The sequence below is a fragment of the Pan troglodytes genome, chromosome 7 (genome assembly GCF_028858775.2).
Source record: "Pan troglodytes isolate AG18354 chromosome 7, NHGRI_mPanTro3-v2.0_pri, whole genome shotgun sequence".
Taxonomy (NCBI): domain Eukaryota; kingdom Metazoa; phylum Chordata; class Mammalia; order Primates; family Hominidae; genus Pan; species Pan troglodytes.
This window is the reverse complement of record NC_072405.2, coordinates 122,198,839-122,222,541: the sequence shown is the minus strand read 5'-3', so window position 1 is coordinate 122,222,541 and position 23,703 is coordinate 122,198,839. Positions and strand designations below refer to the sequence as shown.

General features: G+C 34.4%; 1 long non-coding RNA gene across 1 annotated transcript in view; it reads left to right on the top strand.

Annotated features, from left to right (window-relative positions):
* Positions 1 to 23,703, top strand: part of LOC129135757 (uncharacterized) — a 228,936-nt gene that overhangs the window by 168,254 nt on the left and 36,979 nt on the right. The window lies entirely within an intron of this gene.

The following is a 23,703-nucleotide window of genomic DNA, read 5'->3' as shown; positions in this document are numbered from 1 at the left end:
ATCAGGGCTGGTTTGAGTCCAATCCTGAATATGCCACTTCCATTTGATGTAGGAGTACTGCTGAGCATGCCTAGCATTATTTTTGGTAGGTCAGCAAACATCCAGTTTATGATGGCTAGATTTCAGTCTCTATTAGTGCAGTAGCAAGCTAGAAGCTGCATCTCAAAAGGAGAATAGCTGTCTGTAGATGATGGCACAGCACAGTTTCAAATTCTCAGAGGTCTGTGGTAAGATTCACCTTTAGGAACCTGCCAATAGTTTCATATAGCATTGCTAACTGCTGCAGACACTTCAAGCACCATCACAGCTGCTGATCATATGGCCCAGTGATGGAGCAGCTTATATAGAAACTTGTACTTGTTTGGGGATCTTTTCTTACCTGGATGTCACTCGAAATGGGCAACCTTATAGGTTACTTGGTGATTGGTTCTGAGTAGCACACACCAACAAGGAATATGCTGCTTCCAAAAGTGAAAGAGGTCCATTAGCATTGTGACCTCTTTCTTAGTGGTGGGAGAGGCAGGTGAAACAAATTGTCTTTCACCTTGTAAAGAATAAATGACACCACCAAGATAACTAGATACCTAGAAATTTCATTGAGATATAGACTCCTGAATTTTTGTGAGATTTATTTCTGGCATGCTTGTTTTTTCAACGAAATGTCTAAAGTAGTTGTAACATCCTTCTCTCCTGGTCCAATGAACATTTTGTCATTAGTATAATGCACTAGTATGATGCCTTGTGGCATATAAGGTGATCAAGATCTCTGTACGCTACACCGTAACTTAAAGTTGGTATATTATTACAGTCATAAGGCAGTATCATGATTTTGTATTGCTGACTTTTCTGAAAGGAAACTGTTCTCCATGGTCTTTTTAAAAGAAGTATAAAGAAAAGTGTTCATGCGATCAATAACTGCATACCATATGCCAAAAAATGTGTTAATTTGCTCCAGCAACAAAACCACATCTGGGACAGTGGCTGCAGCTGGACTCAACACCTAAATAAGTTATTAGCTGGACTCAACACCTAAATAAGTCATTCTCCAAGGACCATGTGCTTTCACCACAGTCAAATAGGTGAAGTAAAGGAGGGGGAGGATATGATGGGTGTCACCATCCTTCTGCCATTTTGCTCTTGATGGGAAGAATAACCTCAGTAGTGCTTCTGGGAATGCAGTATTGAATTTGCTTTATTAGTTTGATGGATAAATGCAGTGTTAGCAGCTTTCCTTGGCTATTCTTGCTACTATAACCCACCTCATGGGTCAAGGAACCATTGTAGGGATTTTGTATGTTTTTGAATATATTTATTTGAACTATACTGAATATATTTATTTGAACTATATAAGTGGAACTGAGAAAACAACCACAGAGTGGTTCAGGAAGTTCCTGGACACATTGTGCAATGGTCCTGAACCAAACATTTATAAATATCTGTGCTTCACATTGCTTATATGAAAAAAGGGATATAATAATAATAGCTTCTTTATAATGTTGATTTAAGGTATAAATGAGAGAACTGTAAGTTATGTGCTTTTCTAGCACAGAGTAAGCCTCAAAAAGTATTATATATTATTCTTTAATTTTAGTTTCATAAAAAGATAGTTTTACTATGCTGACAATTCTGTATCAGCTGCATGCATTTGACTAAGACAAAAACTATATTATATTAAGAAATCAACTAAGTACATAGTAATTATTTTTATTATAAAATTTTAAACTTTAAAATTAGTTTTTATTATACTCTGATCAATTCTAAAATTTGAATTAACATACTTAATTTTATAATAAATTTTTGAAAAATAATGAGACTGTATAATATTATAATTTTTGTAAACCATGTGTAGCAAAATGTTTGGACAAAATGCAATATAAATTCTTCTTTCTTAAGTGCCTTCAGTGACAACCCATCAGTAACTAGATTAAAATGAAACTCCATATCCTGTTTAACAAAAATCTTCACAATCTGGTTCCACCAAACCTAACTTTAACAAGTGGTAACAAAAGAGATAGTTTCTGTGACTTCTACACAGACCAGGTCACTTTTAATCTTGCTCATGACATTTCCTTCACTTTGATGGGATTCTTTTTCCTACCCATTCAGACAACCAACACTAGAAATTCTATCTGGAGAGAAAAACGAGTTAACATCTGAGGAGATCAGGGAACGTGACCCCGTGGCAGTATACCTGCTGCCCTCTACTCTCAATTTCAATTCAATCAGCAACCAGGTCCCCTAAGCTTTGTGATTGTGGATTGGCAGGAACATGGCACAGAAGGATTGCAGAGGCAACATGATCTGCCAGATGATGAATAGAAAGAGAGAACTGATGAAAAACATTTTCCCCTATGAAGTGAGAGCCAGACATGGAAGACCTTCAGATGAGAGTGGGGGTGAGAGAAATCCTAGAAGTAGAGATTGACCTGGGAATGTCCACATATGGTTTTGCTGGTATCCCACGCTCCTAGATAGCTGTGGGGAAGAGCTGGTGGTCTGAGTTCTCTCTACCATTCAGGCAAAAATAGCACCACCTTTGCAGAGGATAAGTCCAGAAAATAGAAAGGTTTAATCAATGAGCACAAAAGAAATAGAGTGAACTTGATGAGTGGCATTCCACCACTTCACAGGACAGAGTTTTGCCCTTTTCTCATCTTATCAGACTTTCACCTGTTAAGGATCTCTGGATCTGGATCTGAACTCCAAGTGCAGCATATGAGTAGACAAAGGAAAAGAACCTAACCAGAGCTATGAAACAAAAAGAAAAAAAAAAAGGAAAAACAACAGAATACTCACAGCATAGCAAGATAGGGCTGCTGTAAGAAAGAGAGAAAAACTTGAAGCAAAATAAATAAGAGCACATAGGACAATTCAATTATAGCACAAAATGTTTTCTATAATAGGTATGTAGATAGTGAGATAATTATTTAAGTTTGTGTGTAATATTTTATTTGAATTAAAAATCATGAATCAAAATGATCACCAAATTAGGTTACTGAGTGAGATTCAAATTAGGAATTCATTCAAATGAAATAAATTTTCCAAAGCACACACCAAACAGAATAATGAAAAGAGAAAAATAAATAACAGGTAGAGAGGTGAGAATTAAATGAGTAGGAAAAAAAACATTCTTGAGCTGGAACAAGAACTGATTCTGGGGATTAAAAGCCTTTGCAAGGTAAATGAATAGAGGAAAACACTCAGGTTTATTTTAATAAAATTATTTAACTCCAAGAGTAAAAAGAAAATTTTTATACTTTCAGAAGAAATAACTACCTGGCTACAAAGTAAAAACAAACACAGTGAGATGAGAGGTCTCAATTCTGACACTCGCTAGAGAACAATGGAACAATATGAATAATCAAGTCACAGCCATTCTACACACACACACCCACCCACACACACACAGCATAACACTATATTTGTAAATATGAAAGAATTGAAGAAACAGAGACCTTAAAATGAAAGAACATGAAGAAGAGAGGAAGAAAATTTCTTCTATCTCCTTCCAACTAGACAGTGAGTATTTATTTCAGTGAAAACCCAAAAACATTTTCTTGCATTTCTGTGGTTCTAGTAGCATCACTTTCCCATCTTTGAATTATACACAAAGACATGGAATATAATGATTTGCTTAACCCAATCAGGACATGTTCTTGCATCTGAGGTTTATACCATGTCCACTCCAAATGCATAGAGCCAATATAGGTAGTATGCTTTCCCAAAAGAAATTTGTACCATTAGAAAAATGAAATGAAAACTCATTCTATTGCTTGTCAAGACACCGTTAGTGGAATGAAAGGCCTATTAGAAGATTTGAAGATTCTTTTGATCATAGAACACAATGCAGTGATATTTGAATAAATAAATAGCAAAACTGCTTGTTACAGCTCCAAATGAGGGAAGGCTGCATGCAGGGCCACAAAGAGGGTTGCACCAGGGACAGAGTAACAAGGAACTGGGACTTTCGGGAGCAGGTTATGCATGGCAAGTGGGATAGGATTAGCTAGGTCATACAGGCTCCCGATGAATTGAGTAATTTAAATAATTTCACTGGCTCTGGGCATAGAGGCTGCCCCTAATTGCCTGTTATCTGGCTTTGGGGCAATTGCTGCAGGTGCATAGTAACTCCAGAAAACGAGAGTCCAATAAAGCAAGTGATTGTCATGTGGACTTAATCAGCTGCTCTAGAAGTGGAACAGATCTGCTTCTAGCCACAACCTCAAAACTGGATCAGATAGCATTTAAAAAAATAACAAACTACAATACAAAAGACAACCATCAGACTATCAGATATAACTCTTATGAATATATTCTTCAAAAGGACTCCTGTCCAGAATATATGAGACATTGAACTCAACAAGGAGAATATAAACAACTCAATTTAAAAGAAAAATCTGCAAAAACTTAGAAAAGAATGTAAGATTAACATAAACAGATTTCAAAAAGGATGCTTACTATTCATTAGAGAAATGCAAAGTAAAACCACAATGAGATACCACTAAATATAAATCAAAATAGCTAACAACCACAAATATTGAAGATAAAATTCAAGAAGTCTCACATGTGGCTGGTATGAAAGCAAAATGATATAGACACTTTGCAAAACACTTTAGCAGTTCCTTATAAGACACAGAAATCCTTCCTTAAGGATTTACTCAAGGTCAATGAAAAGATGTGTTCACATGAAGGCTCATATCTGGATATTCATAACAGCTTTATTTATAACATCCAAATACTGAAAAAAAAGCCTTTATCAACTTGAGAGTTGACAAATTGTGGTATATCCTTGCAACAGAATTTTGCACAGCTTTAAAAGCAATTAACCGCTGATTAACTACTAATACACTCAACAACAAAGAACTCAAAATGCTAAGTGAAACAGGCCAGATACAAGACTAAAAATTCTATGATTTATTTATGTGACATTCTGGAAAAGGTAACTATATTATCAGAAAGCACAGCAATGGTTACCAGGAGCAGTAGAGGGGAGGGGTTGACTGCAACAGGTCATGAAGAAACATTTTGCAGTGGTAGAAATATTTCATATCATGCTTTCAAACTCATACAATTGTACATTTTAAATTGTTGAATTTGTTATATGCAACTTACACATTGAAAATTCTGATAGTTAATAACAATGTATTTTATACCTGAACATTACTGAGAGTAGATTTTGCATTCCTACTACAAAGAATTATGAGAAGTAACAATGTGTGTTAATTAGCTTGATTTAGCTGTTTAATGATGTATACATATATCAAAACATCATGTTGTAATCATAAATATGTACAATTTTTGTTAGTCAATTTAAAAAGTAAATAAGTAAAAAACAGACAATACTAGAATGCAGACATTTTTTATTATTAATGTTTCAGTTTATTTGCTTCCTTTATTCCCCCATGCAAATTTCTTTTTAATATACTCTTGTACAAATTAGTGTCCACAAAAAGAAAAAGAAAATTCTGATTAAGAACACTAAGTACACTACAATTCAGTTATTTGAAATAGCAGCACCTATTTTGTTTATAGAATAACAGATTTTATTTTTTAACTCCTACTCCTACTAGCATAACTGAAGATTTTTCATCTTCAGTTAAGCCATTGAATAACTGCCCAGCCAAAATCACTGATAACCCTCCTGTACTCCTATAGTTTTCTTGTATCCTTAAGAAAGTGGGTTTTACATGCATATTCCTATACCACAAGATTTTAATACTTTCAAATAAAATAACACATAAATAATGTTTTACAAACTGCAAAACAGTGTAGAAATTACAGCAACTATTATTATTCTTTGAGTAGGAATTGTTCCTAATTCATCTTTGTGCATAAAACATAATTTTTGCTCAGAAAATGTATTGAATATAGTTGAATAGATTATTGGAATTCTTATTTTTATATTTGAATTATTCCAACTTGTGACATTTAATTTAGACACAACATGATAGCATTATCCTTGGGACAAAAGCTGAATAGTGACTAACAGTGACTATCTTGTTTTTCTATTGGTTTTATTAGTCATCAAATTTCCTCCAAGTGAACTACTTATTGAGTTTCAGTAGCACTGAGTGCCAAAGGACAATTAAATTGATCCTCAACAAATTACTAAGAAAGACTTCCTTGATTTTAGTGTTTCCCCTTAATTGTGAAGCCATGGCAGCTCCACAAATAAATGGGTTGCTTAACAGACTCCACGGCTAATATTGTGAAAAGCTTGAATTACCTCATGTTGCTTACAACATCTCTATTCCCCTTCTGAATGTAGCCAAAAATAGAGTGATAGAGACCAGAATAGTTGCTATATTTTTCACCACAAAGTACATTCAGTCCTTCATGGGCACATACACAAATGTGGACCCATGCACATATATATACATATATATACATATATATGTATTTGTATGTGTATATATATATATATATATGTCCACACACACGCGCACAATTAGGCACATATATACATAAATAAAATACTAAACCCTTGTTGTTGTTTTTTTTTTTTTTAAGACAGAGTCTCGCTCTATGCAGCGGCACGATCTCGGCTCACTGCAACCTCCACCTTCCAGGTTCAAGTAATTCTCCTGCCTCAGCCTCCCAAGTAGCTGGGACTATAGGCGCACGCTGCCATGCCTGGCTAATTTTTTGTATTTTAGTAGAAACAGGGTTTCACTGTGTTGCCCAGGCTGGTCTCAAACTCCTGAGATCAGACAATGTGCCCGCCTCAGCCTCCTAAAGTGCTAGAATTACAAGCATGAGCCACGACACCCGGACTAAACCCGTTTTTAAAACATTTCATGTCAATTGCTTTGGCATTGAAAGTTTGGTCCTTGTTAAGTTCCATTTATAAATGAATAAACTAGGACTCAAAGAATAAAAAACAAAACAAAACTTATTTTTGGAGGGGGTGTCTGCAATTCTGCTTTTATTTCACCAGGAGACTGCCTAATTACCTAGAACTAATTGACTTTATTTTCAGAAAACTAAGTGTAAGTGGCATGGGAATAATTCCATGTATAATTTTTCCAGCATTTAATCAGCAGTGCCTACCACATTTCTTGATTCATAGTACCTGCAATAAATAATCAAATAATAACTACCAATTCTGAAAGCCCATGTTCCAGTGATCATTTTAAGTGATTTATATATTTCCATCTCACTGATTCTCAAAACAGATTTATGCAATGGGCACAACTATCCTTATGTTACCTTGCATTCTATACCCCCCTCCATTCCATGATAAATCTCTCTATGTATCAGTTTTTCATAGCTGACATAACAAACCACCATAAATAGTGCTTAAAACAACAACAATTTATCATCTCATAGTTTTGGAGGTCAGGAGTCCTAAAATCAAGGTGTGATGGAGAGGCTGCATTCCTTTCTGGAAGTTCGAGGGGAGACTTTGCTTCCTCGAATTTTTCAGCTTTTAGAGGTTGTCCACATGGTCAATTACCTCCATCCTCAAAGACAGCAAAGTCAAATTTCTCTAAACCGTTTCTCTGCAGTCATAATATTTGCTGCTTTTGAACTCAAGTGATTAGATTGGGCCAACCTGGATAATCCAGGGTAATCTCATCTCTAGGTCTTTAATCTTAATCATATCTTCAAAGTCCCTTTTGCCATGTAAGGAAACATTCACAGATTCAGGGCCATTATTCTTCCAGCTACATCTATATCATCCATTTTTCAGTGACCAACTTCTTATGCTTCTGGCTTAAAGTGAAACCTAGATTCTTGCTGAAGGCATTTATTTCCACTGTTTTTACAAGTAAAAGTAATCATTCTTTTGCTTCCTTTGTTCCAAAATAACCAGAAATTGGATCTGTTTTATCTTGGTTTTACACATTTAACTCCCAACCATTATTGCTCATTTCAAAGTACCTATTCTTATGAATTTCTTACCATAAGAAACAAAATTTCTATTTCACGTCATGATTTTTGTCTTTTTGTTCTTAGACTTAGTCATCTACAATAATTTTCCTCCCTCCTTCCACTGATTCCCACGGCCTCATCTTCAGTTTTGCATGTCAACCTCAATTGGGCTGCAAATATATTGGCCACTTATTTTTCGCTTCTTTTCTGTTTGCTTTTGATCAAGTTCCATGGAGCCAAACAGAATTAGGAGAACATATTTCCAATTATTATTCTATCTTCTTTAGATTCCTCAAGACTACAGCCAGGAAAGGATCTGGTTTAATCACTAATTGTTACACTGTAAAAGGCTATTGCAGCAAAGGAAATAAAATGATAAACTCTTGACAAAATCTTGTTCCCTTAGAGCTCAAGGGAAACACCTTTGATCTTTATTCCCAAGGTGAGTGCCACCATTCTGTCTCTCAGGGCTTTACTTGGTTCTTCACTCTTAGGTTGTGCTCCTATATCCAAAGTGAATCTTTCATTAAATCTCACTGTATAAATTCTTATCCCCGCTACCCTTTTTTTTTTTTTTTTTTTTTTTTGAGACCTAGTCTCACTCTGTCGCCCAGGCTGGAGTGCAGTGGGTCCAACTCAGTTCACTGCAACTTGCGTCTCCAGGGTTCAAGCGATTCTCCTGCCTTACTCACTTCTGAAGAACACCCAACCACATAACATAGGAGCAAATTGTATTGCCTGAATCCATTTTCTTTACTCATTTCCCACAATTAGAGTCTAGAATATTTTTGCCTTGACTTCGCAAATGGTGATGCCCATTGTTACCAAAGTCTTGTAGATTTATGAGTGTCAGGTGGAGTGAGGGACCTCGGGTGGTATGGAGCAGAAGGTTGAGGTGGTGATGGTAGAATAAATTCTGAAACTCCACCATTAAAGATGGCCATGAACCGATCTTCATGGTTATTTTCACATGTAAGAGCTGAGAATATGTTCATTTCTCTAATTAGTGAAATCATTAGCTCATGCACAGATATGTCATCTGAAGCCAGAAACTAAGGTGCAGATATGGGCGAATCTAAATCCATATGGAAGAAGGAAACGTTTCCTCATTTAGCAAGTTGTCTATCATTTCCTATAAAAATAGTAATTCTCATTTCTGTGTAAAATATTACTTGTTTGTTTTTATACCTATCAATTGCCTTGATGAATAAGCAAGTGTAATAAATGTCCTATTAGTAGCCTACTTCTTGCTTATTACAGAAAAGGGCCCTGGTTTGTTCATTCTAGTAAAGACAAGAAGAAATTATGTTATACTTAGTTTTTCTTTGGGTGTGGATGAAGGAAATGAGAAAGGATAATTACATTTTATAGATATAGTTTAAATGTTTTTCTACTTAATATTTGCCTCCCATAACATCCAAAATGACCCCATTTTTAGTGCTTCTTTCAACTGTAATTTTAATATCTTCACTAAAAAATTTTTCCCTTGGATTATGAGTTTGCAACATCTTTAATATAAAAAATAATTTAAAAAGTAAATTAAAGTAATTATGGACAACCTTCCCTTATTCACTTCCTCCAACAGTCAAATTTCTAGTTCTTACCTACATTTATAGCTATCATTGTTGAATTCGTTTCCTAAGCTTTCCACTCTAATTTATTCACTGATCACTCACTCCTTATCACACTAAAATTGGGTTTCTTTTCCCATCTTGCCACCAAAATATTCCTCTGTAGCTCACCCTTAGCCTCCCTGTTTATAAAATCAGTAGACATCCCAGCAGCTTTTAACCTTCTTTTAAAAAGACTTTTTTCTTAGAGTGTCTCACCCTTTCTCTTTATTTTTTTTCCCTAAGTGATTCCTTTCCAGTACTTTTTTGTCTAACTTTCCCCACCAGTTCTTTAAATGTTTGTGTGTTTCAACTTACGGTAATTTATCTTCTCAGACTACAACCCCTGACCCTGTCCAGGAATGTGGCTTCAGTTGCCACCAACATTTTGGTGATTCCTAATTCAGAATCTTCCATTTAGACTTCTCTGAACTTCAAGTTATAGCTAACTTCTTCTGGCTAACATATACATATGTAAAGCTGTATCTTATACAAAGTGTGACTGTAAGTGAAGGTAATTATTAAGATATTTTGAACACATTTCAAACTTTAAAAGCTGATGATAGTTTTCTTTCTTACAAAAATGTATCCTCACTGTTACTGTTATGGAAAACCACAACAATATATACATTTATAATGCAAATATAATTCAAGAAAACTTAAAATTCTTAGAGAAGACTGAACAGAAGGAAAAATTCTGAATGCAGATATTTTCATTACGACATTGGGAGTTACTTAGTTGTATAAATTAGGTGTATGCATTACTAAGACTATTACTTTGAAGGTTTGTGAATTAGTACACATTATGTATTTTATTGTGACCATCTGTATATGCAGAGGAGTTCGGTGAAAGTGTTATGGCCTTTGAAAACAGCCCTGAGCACAAATAGTATTTCTGCTACCTGCTAGCCTGTAATCACTAGAAATTTACTTACCTTCCTTCAGCTAGTTTCTCCATCCACAAAGCAAGGGCACGGATATTTAATCTACAACTTGGTGTAAGGATCATGTCACCCTACTGTTCCTGGCATGTATCTGGCACTCAAAAAAATATCGAAACTGTAAAATATTATTTTCAACAATGTTAAGAAATTTTATTTTGTTTCTTAGGTGTATGTTCCCATAAGGAAAAAAAATGAATCAATAGAAAATATCAATAAATACATAATTCCTAAATTTTGTTTATGTAGTTTTAATTCTAGGCAGATAAATTTACACTTATTTGTTCTTGAGATTAATACTTTTTGAGTTTACATAGTGGCAGTAAATATTCCTAGCCTACTAAACATGGAGTACACTGAAAAATCAAGTCTAGAAACCTATAGAAGTGAACCACAGACAAAATCAGTATGGGATCCTTGAGTGACTATTTTAAGTTATATCCTAACTGAACTTGACTAAGCACAATGAACTTTTCCTCTGAGCTCTTTTTTTTTTTCGAGACGGAGTTTTGCTCTGTCACCCAGGTTGGAGTGCTGTGGCGGATCTCTGCTCACTGCAAGCTCCGCCTCCTGGGTTCACGCCATTCAGGGAGCTCAATTCTTACTACTAAATATAGACTTTCATTGAGAGATATTGTTAATTAGATTTTGTGTCAATATTTTTATTTTGATGTTCATAGTGTCTTTTATATTTACATAATTGTTACCTCAAATTGTAATATGAGCCATCCATGATAAATTATAGTACCTAAGCAATAATTAGAACATGTATTTATCTTATTAACATTGTCTACCACCTCGACCAAACATCCAGAACAAATCCAAAATAAGATTGTTCTTTTGATCATATATGTAGTCATGTTCTTTTGATCATACATATAGTCAAATCATTTTGGTCTAGTGGAATCTTTTGATACCTACATAGTACTATCTGCACTGGGGATTAAGGCAGAAAAAGTCTGCTAAAAGTTTTAATCACAAAGGCTGACCCACCATTGCTTCTGGTTGCATAGCTTGTGCCTGATCTCTCTACTCCAGTTTGAAATTTGAGTTATGACACAGAAAAAGGTCATGTCCTCAGATTCTTTGAATCCTGAGGACTATTTGTCCACCCTAAAAGAAGCATGCATGTAAAAACTGTTTACACATCTTGGAAGCTTTTCTCTTTTGAGAACCGGACTCAGAGAGTTTGATAATCCTTTGCAATGGTAATCTTTATGTCCAGGTAATTCATCATTCCTTTACATGCACTGCTTTATTCAAACTCTGTTAAGGTAAAATAACCTGATTTTCTTTTCAGTGTCAAAAGTGTTCTTTTATATTTCTATGCTATCACTCTTTGGTAATACATTTTATTCTGGCCCAAGTCTCATCCTGTGAAAGTTCCCCTTCTCCAGTTGCTGTTTCTGATTTGCATAAAGACACCCCATCCTGTCTATCATAATTTCTATTTATCACTCCGAGGAGTAAGCAGATGCTGAGAACTAGAATTGATTTAATAGCCGTCTCACTATATTCTCAATGCTCTTGAGTGATGATCATACAGTGTCTGATTAGACTTCATATAATTGGGATCCAGCTATTTTCTATGAAGGGCAGTCTGTTTCATCACTGGCCAGTTCTGTGATGGGACACACCTTTCTTATACACACAGCCACATCCTCCTTTCTTGTAGTATCAATGATTCACTCACCTGTTTATTTGTTCAGTGTATAGTGAGCATCTTATGTACTAGACTCTGTAAATAAAATAAAACAAGATACAATTTCTGTATTCAAGGAAATTTGTTGTCTAATGGGAACAGGCTACAATGGAAGAAGGACCTTGATCTAATGAAGTAGCCATGTAACCATACCTTTCTTTGTAGAGGGTTCTTTCCAAACAATCCTTCCAATCTCTGGTTAAACATTACTGCCTGAATCTTGAACTTAGAAGAGGTTCTTTGTTATATATGGGCAACAAGAAAATCCATACTCTAACATTAGAGCCCATATATCAGCTTTTTATAATTGTGACTATATAATTTACATTTGTTTTGTGTTACATTCCACGTCTCTTTAAAGTAGGGACTGCAGTGTATAATTTTTTGCTCATCATTGTTTCTAGTAAAATGACTGATACATAATAGATAATTAGTAAATACAAAATGAGTTAATGAATGAATTAATGAATGAATTGGCAATATTAGTATTGGTTCTGCTTTTTCACCACACTGTGACTGTATTAATTTCTGTCACTGCAAAAAAAAGTTACCACAAAATTAGAAGCTTATAATACCAGATGCTTATAATCTCAGTTTCTATGGGGCAGAAGTCCAGGGGTGGCTAAGCTGGATTGCAGCTAAAACTACTGTCACCTTGAAACTTGGCAGCAATAAAGTCTGACAGTTCCCCCTTTCCAGGATTCTGGTCTCAGAGCCAGGACTGTGATCTTATCTGAGGTTTGGTGTCCTCTTCCAGGGTCAATGATTTTTGGCAATATCTAGTTCCTTGTATTCTGTAGCTTTCAGAGGCTGCCTACCATTCTTTATCATAGGACCCTCTTACAGCATGGCAGTTTGTTTCTTCAAGGCCAATAGAAAACTGTCTCTTTCAATAGGAACACTGTTACACTGTCGGTGGGAGTGTAAATTAGTTCAACCATTGTGGAAGACAGTGTGGTGATTCCTCAAGGATCTAGAGCGAGAAATACCATTTGACCCAGCAATCTCATTACTGGGTATATACCCAGAGGATTATAAATCATTCTACTATAAAGACACATGCACACGTATGTTTATTGCAGCACTGCTAACAATAGTAAAGACTTGCAATCAACCCAGATGCCCATCAGTGATAGACTGGATAAAGAAAATATGGCACATATACACCATGGAATACTATGCAGCCATAAAAAAGAATGAGTTCATGTCCTTTGCAGGGACACAGATGAAGCTGGAAAGCATCATTCTCAGCCAAGTAACACAGGAGCAGAAAAACAAACACCGCATGTTCTCACTCGTAAGTGGGAGTTGAACAATGAGAACACATGGACACAGGGAGGGGAGCATCACACACCAGGGCCTGTTAGGGTGTGGGAGGCTAGGAGAGGGACAGCAATAGAAGAAATACCTAACATAGATGACGGGTCGATGTGTGCAGCAAACAACCATGGCACGTGTATACCTATGTAACAAAACTGAACATTCTGCACATGTATCCCAGAACTTAAGGTATAATTTTAAAAAGTAAAAAAAAAAAAGTGACTCTTTCTTCTTTTGTCTCTGACCTCTAGACCCTCAAAGGATGTACAAAACATTGTCAGATTAAAAAGATTCAATATAATTAATAAAGAGACTTTTGGAGAGTCCAAGTGAGAATTATAAAAATATAACTAAATCATTTTTTAATACACAATAATTTCTCATTTTTTTTAGACTGTAGCACTCAGAATTGAAACATGTTTATCTAATGAGTAACAGTTTCAATCTCCTTGGTCAATCTCTTACCACAATATGGAGATTGTATTTCTTTTTTTTTTTTTTTTTCTATATATACTTTCAACTTCTATATATTTTAAGAGATTATGCCGTAACATAGGGGAAGGGTAAACAAAATCCTTAAATTTATTTTCCAGAAACTCCCTCAAACTATATATTTTTACATTCATATTCAAGTAGCTGCCTTAGAAATTAAGTACAAAAAATTGAATTATTTGCTAATAAATCCTATTTGTGTGTGTGACTTTTGGGCCTGTATGCTAAATCCTTTAAAAATACTTTATCTGTAAAAACAATCTTTAATGTTTTACCAAGTTTATGCTTCTTTGTGTGTTTATTTTGTCAGTTGTCAATTGTATAAGCTTAAGTTCAATTTATTCTTTAGAAGAAATGTTAACAGTTTTCACAAAAAAAGAAATGGTTAAGAAAAGTACTAAATAAAGCTCTTAGAAACCTCCTCCATGTGGGCAAGGGAATCATAACATTTCATGCTACTCTTATAATCATACAATGAATGGAAAATAAGATTTACCACCTTATTCTCAAGTGAAACATGAGAAACGTTGCCAAATGCTCTTTTGGATGAATATGTATTTTTTAATTGACAACTAAAATTTTTATAAATTCATGGTGTACAACACAGTGTTTTAACATACGTGTACATTGCCGAACGCCTAAGTCAAGCTATGTAACATATGCATGACCTCACATACTTGTGGTTATTTTGTGGTGGGAACACTTACAATGTATTAGCAATTTTCAAGTATACAATATACTGTTATAATTTACAGTCACCATGATATACAATAGATCTTCCAAACCTACTCTTCCTAACTAAAATTTGTACCCTTTGAATGACATCGCTCCAATCTTTCCTACCACCAATCTCTGGTAATTATCATTCTATTTTCTGCTTCTATGATTTTCAAAATTTTTAGATTCCACAAATAAGTGAAATCATGGAATATTTGTACTTCTATGCCTGGCTGATTTAACTTAACATAATGTTCTCCAAGTTTATCCATGTTGTCACGTATCATAAAATTTTCTTCTTTTTAAAGGCTCAGTAGTATTGCATTGTTTATATATTCCACTTTTACTTTATTCATCAAATCTTTAATGAGCACTTAGGTTGACTCTCTGTATTGGCTACTGCAAGTAAGGCTGTAATAAATGTGGGAGCACAGGTATCTCTTCAAAATACGAATTTAATTTTCTTTTGATATATATCCAGTAGTGGGATCATATGATAGTTCTATTTTTAATTTTGTGAGCAAACTCCATACAGTTTTCCATAATGGCTGTAGTAATTTATAATCCCACAAACACTATGCAAGGGTACCCTTTTCTCCACACCCGCACCAACACTTGTTATTTTCATTTTTTGATAATAGCCTGGATGAATGGTATTTCTAAGGAACTCCCTAGATCTATAAACTTTAATCAAAACATTGATAAAATTTGTTTGGCATGAGTTTTCCTAAGCAGCATGGCACAATTTTTCTTTCACAGAAACAAATAGACTGACTACACAGAAAGATCACTGGACATATTTCTAGGAGATATCCGTCCAAGACATCTATTTTTTTTAATCATCATTGATAATCCAATCATGCTAAGATTAAATTCTTCTGATTCCGTAAAGTGTCCAGAGGATTGAGGAAATGAGGGTAGTAGGAAAAAAAATGTATGGGTGGAGGAAAACAAATTGCAAAGGTGAAGATGATTTACATACTATGTTTTGCATATAATTTAGTTTTAAATAGTTTTTGAAAGTCTTCAAATATTGCTCACTGCCAACTAAAACAAGATAACACTTGAAAAAAATAGCTTCTATTTCTTCATACCCATTGTTTGCACGTTTTTGTTTGTAGTTCATTCTGCATTTGAGCAAGTGATATAACATCCATGTAAAATAGTCTATATAATGAACGCTTATTTCACATAATAAGGAGTCTAACAGAGAAGAGACCCAAAACTGGTTTAGCAACATCACAATCAAGAATTCAGAGTTTATTTGTCATTTTACTCTACTCTCCTTAGGACTGCTCCTCAAACAGTGTAAGGTGGAGTGCCCAGCCTCTTTTGTGTCACATAAACCACACTAGATATAAATAACTCTTGTAAACATTTTGGTCTAAAGAGAAGAAGCCAGACACCAATGCCACCTGCTCTATAATTTCATTTTTAAAACATTCTAAAAAATAAAAATAATAGGCAAAATCAGAATAATGACTGCCAAGTAGAGGTTGAGGAAGAGATTGCACAAAAAGGAATACTAAGGAACTTTTTGGGTGTGATGGAAATATTTTTAATCTTGACGGTATTGGTGGTTGCATGAATGTATTTTTTTTTCCAAACTCATAACTATATACAAAATATACATAGATTTACTAGATATAAATTATAACTCAGTAAAACTGACCTCAAAAAAGATGTAAAAAACGGGTTCGACTAAAATTTAGAAAGTATCTTTGAAATTATCATCAATTAAATTTAAATAATCTTATCAATTATTCACAAAAAGTGTTCCCTGCTTCCTACCATTGTCGTCCTTTATACCACAGGGTATAAAAAGGACAACTCATTCTCTTCAAATATGGTTTCAAAAAAAACACAAAATGATGACAGGGCACTCTTTTTATGCAGTCAATTTATTCAAAGATAACCAATGTAATTATACTACTCTGAGTCATTGTAGAGTGAAAAGATAATCTAAAATTAGAATATGTACACCTGGAAATTTTGATAAAATTTTTGAAAAAAAAAGTGTGTCTTTTTTTTTTAAAGAAAATTAAGATACAAGGAAAGATTAAACGTTACTTAAACTTATGTCAAGAATTATGTAATTTAGGAAGATACAGTCTTATATTAAGAAAATGGAGTGAAAGTTTTTAATAGTTTCAAATTTTCCTGTTTCAATTATAATAATTTATTGATTAAAAAATAAATTTATAAAATATTAGAAATTATACACAATTGTATTAAAACCTCAATTTGAAATGAAAAAAATCACTACAAGAGTAATAAACTATAAAATCCTGCAAAAAGCTGTGATATTCCCAAAATAACATAAAGATATTCATTGCATCAATGTAATTTTGTCTGTGGGTTACAGCCAAGCCTATACTCACAGTTAAATTCTTATTGCAGGTTAAAAATCTTAGAGAAATTTACTTTCCTTATCATGTTTTACTATAGTAATAATTTTAAGAATTTATTGAAAATAAAAAGATACATTTATATTATATTTTACTGTCTCTTGAATTCTTACGGATAGCTTAAATATTATTTTCATGTAAGAAAAAATGTTTCATGTAATATTGATAGAATAGGCGTCAATGATACTTTTCTTGGGAACATAACTTATGAGAAGTAGGGTTACTAAAATGAGCATAGTAAAATAGGATGATTTTTGTTGCAAGTAACTGAAATTTTACTTAAGAATGCTTAAATAATAAAATCGCACCGTAAGATGTCTGGAGATTGACTTTAGAGTGGCTAACACTTATTAAGGGCTCAGTCCCATTAGTCTACAATAGACCTCCTTAACTATGGTTTTGCTTTCTGTGATTTCAGTTACCTGTGGTCAACCTCGATCTGGGCATATTAACTGGAAAATTACAGAAATAAACAACTTGTAAGTTTTAAATTTCACACTGTTCTACATAGTGTGATGAAATCTCGCGCCATGCTGCTCCATCCTTCCTATAACGTTAAACTCCTTTAGTGCCGCACATCCACACTGTTACCTGCCTGCTAGTCTCTTAGCCCTCTTGGTTATCAGATCACCTGTCACATGTAGCAGTGCTTGTGTTCAAATAACCCTTATTTTCATTTAATAATGGTCCCAAAGCACAAAAGTAGTGAAGCTGATACAATAAGCCAAAGAGAAGCCTTAAAGTACCTCCTTTAAGTAAAAAGGTAAAAGTTCTGAAATTCATAAGGAAAAAACCTGCATGCCGAGATTGCTAAGATCTATGGCAAGAATGAATATTCTCTCTGTGAAATTATGAAGAAGAAAAAAGAAATGTTTGCCAGTTTTGCTGTCACACCTCAAACTGCAAAAGTTACAGCCACGGTGCACGAAAAGTGCTTAGTTAATATGTAGAAGGCACTGAAGGTGTGGGTGGAAAATATGAACAGAAACATGTTCCAAGACAGCAATTTAGTTCATACTGCTACAGTTTCAGGCATCCACTGGGGGTCTTGGAAAGTAACCCCTATGCATAAGAGGGAACTACTGAACTACTGTACTTCAAACTTCGTCATTCTCAACATGATGTTGGGTCCCTAAGGCCTGGTTTGAGCAGTTATAGGCATTGCTTCCTCACAGAAAAATATTTAGAGGTGGAAAAGACAATTTCTCTTGTTTTTCTATTTTTATCAAGTAGGAAAACAGTAATCAAATGTAAAGGAAGCAGACTTCCTTCCACCTGGTTAATAAAGATTGAAATACAAGCCAGTCATCAGCACCAATATGAGAATTACCTTGATTATCTTGACTAGTCAATATCAACTACCTGTGCCTGGGGAGTGGCAGGCTGCTATACCTGAATAAAATTGGGTGTTCTTAGCCAAGAAAGTGAGGAGAGTAGCCGTTGCCTAGACGTGAGACTTCAGAGGCCTGCTCTCAGCTGAATTATGTTCCAAACCATTGAATGAGATTGCAATATTCAAAATGTAAGTCTGCATACTCATCATGGAAAAGGACATAGTTATGTTACTATGATGAAGAATTAAAAGATAAACAGCAGAGGAAGAGGAAAAGAAAAAGAAAATGAAGAGGAAGTGAGAAAAAAGAATAATATCACAATTGAGTAAACGGTTAAATTTCTTTTTGTATTTATTTTTTATTTTAAGTTCTGGGGTACATGTGCACAACGTGCAGGTTTGTTACATAAGTATACATGTGCCATGTTGGTGTGCTGCACCCATTAACTCCTCATTTACATTAGGTATATCTCCTAATGCTAACCCTCCCTCCTCTCCCCACCCCACGACAGGCCCCAGTGTGTGATGTTCCCCTTCCTGTGTCCAGGTGTTCTCATTGTTCAATTCCCATCTATGAGTGAGAACATGCGGTGTTTGTTTTTTTGTCCTTGTGATAGTTTGCTGAGAATGATGGTTTCCAGCTTCATCCATGTCCGTACAAAGGACATGAACTCATCATTTTTTATGGCTGCATAGTAGCCCATGGTGTATATGTGCCATATTTTCTTAATCCAGTCTATCATTGTTGGGCATTTGGGTTGGTTCCAAGTCTTTGCTATTGTGAATAGTGCCACCATAAACATATGTGTGCATGTGTGTCTTTATAGCAGCATGATTTATAATCCTTTGGGTATATACCCAGTAATGGGATGGCTGGGTCAAATGGTATTTCTAGTTCTAGATCCCTGAGGAATCACCACACTGTCTTCCACAATGGTTGAACTAGTTTACAGTCCCACCAACAGTGTAAAAGTGTTCCTATTTCTCCACATCCTCTCCAGCACCTGTTGTTTCCTGACTTTTTAATGATCACCATTCTAACTGGTATGAGATGGTATCTCATTGTGGTTTTGATTTGCATTTCTCTGATGGCCAGTAATGATGAGCATTTTTTCATGTGTCTGTTGGCTGCATAAATATCTTCTTTTGAGTAGTGTCTGTTCATATCCTTTGCGTACTTGTCGATGGGGTTGTTTTTTTCTTGTAAATTTCTTTGAGTTCTTTGTAGATTCTGGATATTAGCCCTTTGTCAGATGAATAGATTGCAAAAATTTTCTCCCATTCTGTAGGTTTCCTGTTCACTCTGATGGTAGTTTCTTTTGCTGTGCAGAAGCTCTTGAGTTTAGTTAGATCCTATTTGTCAGTTTTGGCTTTTGTTGCCATTGCTTTTGGTGTTTTAGACATGAAGTCCTTGCCCATGCCTATGTCCTGAATGGTATTGCCTAGGTTTTCTTCTAGGGTTTTTATGGTTCTAGGTCTAACATTTTAGTCTTTAATCCATCTTGAATTAATTTTTATATAAGGTGTAAGGAAGGGATCCAGTTTCAGCTTTCTACATATGCCTAGCCAGTTTTCCCAGCACCATTTGTTAAATAGGGAATCCTTTCCCCGTTTCTTGTTTTTGTCAGGTTTGTCAAAGATCAGATAGTTGTAGATGTGTGTGTGGTATTATTTCTGAGGACTCTGTTCTGTTCCATTGGTCTATATCTCTGTTTTGGTACCAGTACCATGCTCTTTTGGTTACTGTAGCCTTGTAGTACAGTTTGAAGTCAGGTAGCACGATGCCTCCAGCTTTGTTCTTTTGGCTTAGGAATGACTTGGCAATGCGGGCTCTTTTTTTTTAGTTCCACATGAACTTTAAAGTAAAAGGTTAAATTTCAAATAAATAGTCTTAATGAGAAGTTTTCAACTTGTCCTCAGGCCATGGAGGGCCACAGAGTCACTACAGAAAATCCTTCAATTGGTGAGTTCTATGTATTATCTTCTAAATTAATAAAAAATTTATCTTACATATTTATATGCTAATAGATATATGGAGATTAACAAAATTCAAATTACTTGAAATGTATTACTGAAACAATTATAGCTTTTGTTTTAAAACAGCTGATCATTACCATGTTGAGGTCTGTGAATGTTTTTGTTTTTGTAACTTAAAGAATAAATGGCGACCACTGATATAGACAATGTTTAATAAAGAGTTAGCAGGAATTTCAAAATGAAAACCAAAGCACTATAACCATTGCATCTTCACTTGCATCACCTAGTCTAGAGGTCTCTCAAGATAAGTTCTCCTGTGGTATCCAGACTCTTCATTAGGTGAGTCGCTGGACCCATAAGAACCCATATTCTCCTTCTTGATTTCTGCAATGAGAGTTAAATTTATGCAGAAATGTGGGTCATCCCTAAATCTCCAAAATGCAGTGCATGTAATGTAGGAGATCTCACCTCATGGGTGGAAAATATCCCAAAGCAAAAGATTATTTCCAGGAAATAAATGTATATTGGAAAATAGAGAGTTTTGGAGTTTAGTCACATGTGGGCTTAAAATTTTTTGACTGAGCTCTCAGGATCTCCTGTCAGGTTCAGAAAAGGAAGAAATTACTTTGTACCAGAGAGATATGAAGAAAATGTTACAAAGTATGAAGGATTTAAGTGGAATGTAGAATGATGAATATGATATCGGTGTGCTATAAAATAAGGTAAGGCATTCAGGTGGATGAAGCAATAATTTTAAAGTGGGCAAGTTCAAGAGCTTGCAATGGCAGAAAGAAAAGCAACGAAAAAATGGAATTACTGGAAAATAGATGAGAAAAGTATCTTGCAACCAAACTTTAATGAGTTTGGTGAGCCACCTCTCCTCTTACTAAAGGCCTGGTTATGAATCTAAAATTCTCCACCGCATGACCATTGGCCCATTGTTTAACTTACTCTGTGTCTCAGTTTCCTCACCTATCAAAGCAGGAGAATAATTTTATATACCTTACTGGTTTATGAGGGTTAAATGGGCTACTAAATATAGAGTGCTTAGGGGATTGCCCAGAAGTTAATATATGCTCAATAAATGTAAGATAATATTATTTCTAGCTCCCTTAAGTTTAATTATGAGTGGGGAGAAAGAAACACACGATGAAAGTATTTGAAGTCATTTACCTTTGAAATATACAGCTCAATATTTGGACAAATACATTATCATTTTAGCCTATCTTATCATTGTTTATTTAATTCAGATTATTTTTCAATATGTCAGTATGGGACAACTCTTTTATTCAAAAGCCATACCAATACATTTGATATATCAATGTACATCTTTTCAAAGTGATTAATTTCCAAAGAAAAGACAATTGTTAAAAAAAATTGGGCTCATTGTATTTTATACTCATCACATATTTGTCTTCAGATAGGATAATACCAGCAAGCAGGATTATGTAAATGCAGGACTATGAAAGCAGCTCAGTTCAACGGTCTCACTGAGGGTCATGCATTAACAATTTTATGAGCAACCCTATGACAAGAAAGGGATTTAAAATACTAGATGACAGCATTCAATTGAATACTTTTCTTCAGGAGGAATTTCTGAAGTTCTTATTTGAGAGCACTTTGTAAGAAAAGGCATGTTGTTTTTTTTTCTTGACAACTTACATTTGCGGTAGACAAGGTAGATACACCTTTTGGCAATGTGATCTGTTCGTAAACATAGTAAAAACAAATAGGCAAGAACAAGACTCTTAAGTAATTATCAATAGATAAAGTGACATTGCTACTCATGTAAGCATGTGATTAGCAGGAACTGCATAATATAATAAATAGCAAGGAATAATACAGTCACAGAAGCATAACAAAAATGCATATCGCTATAATTACCATTTATTTCTTGAATATCTTGTCAAAGAATATTCACACTATTTAGACATAAGTGGGGAAGAAAATTTAATGAACACCATTTATAGTTACTGTCTTGTGCCAAGCATTATTACTCCTCTTTATGCATTAGCTGCTTTAATTCCCACAAATACTTGTGTTGGTATTGTGGTTCCCATTTTGTTGATTAAGACTGAGCCTTTGATTTCAGGTCTTTTTAAATTTAGGGTCTATGTTTTTAATTACTAACCTCATGAAATTACAGAATATGGTTTTTTGCATTGGAAATATGAGAGGTGCTTCATAAAATACAGATAGTTAGGACTCAATGCAGAATTTCAAAGTCAGTTTCATCAGCTATAAAATCAGGAGGTAGGGCCTGGAACTGTCTTTTCAACGTGCTCCTAGGAGATTCAGATATTCAATAAAATCTGGGAAATGTTGCTTTATTGACTAGCAAAGCCAGTTGATCCTGACTCAATTCCTAAATCACATATCATTAAGAAAATGTTACAGATTAATAAATTAGGTTTTGGAGGGGTCATTAATTCAAAATTATAATAAACTATATACACTGCATTAAATAATGGTCAAATTAATTTCTAGATATTTATAAATAATGTACTACTGTAGCTAGCAAATAATCAGCTGATCTTTAAGAATGAGTCTCTGTGGATTTATTTTCCTATTCTATGATGAGGACAGTGATCGTTGTTTATAGGAACTAGAAAAAAAGTTTAGGACATAATCTCTGCCTTTGAGTTTTTTACGAATTGAATTGCTCTTTGTTGGTTTTATAATGGAGGTCTTCTGCCTGTTGACAAAAACGGAGGAGACTTATGTTTCATTTAGTTAGCCTAATTTTTCTGCTTTAAGAACCTCAGCATTAGTCTGAACCTTTATTTATTTTGTATATTCTTTATTTTACATATAATCTTTATCTGAAAGTGGGAAGCCTTATTTGCCACATATGTAATAAACACTCTAATGTATACAAATATCAAAAATCATAAAATATATTAAGAGTTCAGCACAAAATTATTTTTGGTGGCTTTAGGACAAATATCATACTGAAACATCCTAAAATATTGTATTATGGTTTTAGAACTATTACTGTGATTAATTAAACTTCACAATGCATTATATGCAGATCGTGGTTGGTAAACTAATAAAATTGGTGTTTGCATGTATTATAGTGAAAGTAAAGCTGAGTTACATTAAACTAAAGTTAGCAAATCCAGAGCTACCCGAGATCATATAGAATGCAATATAAAGAAAAGCAATCTATATACATGCTAACGTAAGATAGTTTCCTATATTTTTGTTTTTTCTCTCAGGATATTATTATAGTAGCTCTATCTAGTGGTCACATACAAATATTACACTTAGCTAATAAATAGAAATTAAGAAACACGCTCTAATGTGCTATTACTGTCAATTCACTTTT